Genomic DNA, 3,509 nt, shown 5'->3' with positions numbered 1-3,509 from the left:
GGCCAAAAGGAAAGAAATTCAAATGAATTGTAAGCAGTTACCTTCTAGTTTACTGATTCACAATGTGCTTAAGGGAGACCCTGATTTTGGCACTGGCTTCGACTTAAATTCTATGTTTTTAATGCAATCCACCTAACTTATGATATTCCTTTTGGAGAATTTCATGAAGAGCAAGGAGCTTTTTAAAAAAAAAAATGAAAATGTAGGTTATCTACTGAAGTAAGAGCTCCTAGACATATTGGTTAGGGAAAAAAGCAAGTTACAAAACATATACATAGTAAGACAACTTATAAAAAAATTTAAATCCCACAAGACTGTATTTTTTACAAGTAAATATATATGGATGTAAATACAAAGGACACCAAGGGGCACTTTGACAATATCTCTGTTTTTTTAAATTATTTTTCCTAAAATGTATTCCTACTTACATAAGACAAAATGAGTTTTTTACATTTTTAAGAAGTACTACACATGATGGTTTCATTAAAATAGCTAGCTACAAAAGCTAGCATATCCCACTGTTGGCCTTTTTCAATATTACCATAATTTTATCTTTGCTGTTTTTCACCTTTCTCTCATGTTCTACCCATGTTCATATTTAAGGAAATCATATTACCTTTCTTAAGTATCTGATAACAAAGAAATTATACAGTTGTCAGAAGTATCAAAATGAAGAATGGGAACTGGTACACTGGAAATAAAGGCCATTTAAATAGACAACCCAACCCCGTCTCCAATTTGTAGCTTTAGTATACAATGCATTTAGAAATATGTGCAAGGCTTCTAAAGAGGGCAAGATGCTGTAAAAATAGCAGCTTTACTGGATGTGCTGTTTAACAGCATGCAATGCAAGAAATGACACAGTAGAAAAGACAACACGCAAAAGCACAGGGTTTTCAGAAAAGGGACAATACTTATATCCTGGATAGCACAAGCAGTGGAAAGGTCTATCAAGTTAAAGTACTTGTTTAGAAGTATTTCTGCTTGAGATTGGAAACTCTTAAGAGTTTCATGGTATGCGACAATACTTACGGTTACAAAAAATTTGTTCAAAATTATAATTAAAAACTGTTTTCTTAAAGAGAAAGACTATCAAAGCCAAGTTATATGTAGCATTTCTGGTGCACGACAGGGTAAAAATAACAGAATAACAACATGCTAGAATTGAGCCTATAAAATCAAATGCATGTAGTTTAATGAATCTCAACTCTTGAGGTTGGCAGAGTGGCTCAAGTGGTAAAGTGCCTGCCTAGTAAGCATGAGGCCATTAGTTCAAGCCCCAGTACTGCCAAAAAAAAAAAAAAGAGTAATCCCAACTCTTATTAAAATCTGAGTATGGCATTTTGTAAGTCAGTAGAGTACTTAAGATCTATTCAGTCTCTATTAATGTGTTTTTATGTTGGTCATTACTGTCTACATCCTTTTCTAAGATCTCAACATCAACATCCTAAATGGTCACAAATTATGTACTCCTTTTATTACATTGTATCTATAAAGAAAACTAAAAACTCTACAATGACAAACAGAAGCCAAAAGACAAGTTTTGAAAGTTAAAAGCAAAGATCAAACTACTTCTAGAGATAATGTAAGTAGTGATTAAAAGGATAAATTATTATTATCAGGAGATAATATAAGAGCAATGATATAGACTCCTGGTAGCACTTACAATACATAAATTATATATTAAAAGAAACAGTATTACAATCTACTTTTAAAAAAATGTTCTAATACTTGGTACAATGCATATCTTGACTTATTTTGAAACTATTTAATAAAAGCAACATATTTTTTCAAAGTGATTTTTGACATTGTCAGATTGCATTTTTTTTCTATTTGACTTTCATTGTATTCCTCCTCACCAACTCTTTTTATTTTCCCAACTGTATCATTTATTACTAAAAGATAAAATCTAAAAATGAAGTATTATTCTTCTTTAATATCAAAGAAAAATAACTCCATTAATAATATTTGGCTAATATTTTTTTAAAGATTTCAATGCAGTAATAGCCATAACTGTAGGATTATTCTCAGGAGATACCCCCAGACAAAACAAATTCAAACATTCATATTGCATACAATAGTTTGATGCTTTTTCATTTCAGATTACTTTGTGTTTTTGTTTTTTTGTGGTACTGGGGTTTGAATTCAGGACCTATAACTTGAGCCACTCCACCAGCCCTGTTTTGTGAAAGGTTTGAGATAGGGTCTTTCAAACTGTGATCCTTCTGATCTCTGCCTCCTGAGTAGCTAGGATTATAGGCAGGAGCAACTGGCACCCGGCTAGTGTACACTTTTTTTTAAAACAATAATCTTCTCTGTACTCACAAACCAAAGTAAGAATCCCATAATCATTACAGAAACAATGACTGTAAACTTTTAACATAATAAAAGGTATTGTTAATGACTATCTTAAACCAATTTTAAATTATGAACATTAAATTTACATACTTACTAGTTGAAAAAATATTAGTTCTACCTATCTACTACTTTAATACACAACACCTAACTTATGTCTTCTTCCTAATACCACAATTATTAGGACAGGAACACAAAAGACACATTAGAGAGATATAGAAAGCATCAGAAAAACTTCCCCAGCCTTGCTCTATCTTCTATTTATCTTCCCTCTGTGTATAAACTACAGTTCACCTTCACTGATCCTCTTTCATTATTCTTTTACCCGCATTCCTACTTAAAGACCTTCTGTACTTCAATACAATGGGTATACCATATTACCTACTGTTGCTACTGAATTAGCCTGAATTACAGATTTAAAAAAAAAAAGAATGAAATGCTTGAGATTAAGAAAAATACAGAGAAACCAAGGGAAAGTAATGAAAAAAAAAAAAAAAAGAAGTTTATCACCTACTGATAACTATCCAGCAACTCTGGAGCAAAATTCCTATCTGGAATTTATACAATTAAAAGAACTGAAGTAGTCTCCAACTACCAGGTTTTACAACATTTTTTGGAACAAAGTCCATTCATCTCTAGTTTAAAACCATATTCTATTCCATAAGAAGAGCTTATTTCCCACCTATATATAACAGTAAGAATGGCAGCTTTCTTTACTCCTTCTAAAAGAACCAGAAGGGCAAAAATAAATTTTCCTGTGACTCACAATTCTCACTGCCCCTTTCAACCCCACATAACACTAACTTCACAGGAAACCAAGAGACTAGACAAAGTCTCTTTTCATCCCATAAAAGAAGACAATATCAGCTGATCTCCTTGACTTTCCATTCTGATCATCCTCAAATACACTTAACAGAGAAGTCAAGTGTATTGAGTTTGGCAAGGACAATAATTAAATATAAAGTGAGAGCTCACGGAACACAAACATCAAAGTGTTCAGTCATTCAACTTTTAACTCATTTAGGAACGTTTAAGTTATTAACTTAAAAACATGGTAGTTTTTCTTCAGTAACTATAACCTTATAATCGATCATGCTAACACCTTTATTACATACTACTGCTTCTTATAAGAAGTAAATCCAGGGACCATTCCA

This window comes from Castor canadensis, chromosome 8 (genome assembly GCF_047511655.1).
Source record: "Castor canadensis chromosome 8, mCasCan1.hap1v2, whole genome shotgun sequence".
In the NCBI taxonomy this organism is placed as follows: Eukaryota; Metazoa; Chordata; class Mammalia; order Rodentia; family Castoridae; genus Castor; species Castor canadensis.
This window is presented reverse-complemented; position numbering follows the sequence as displayed.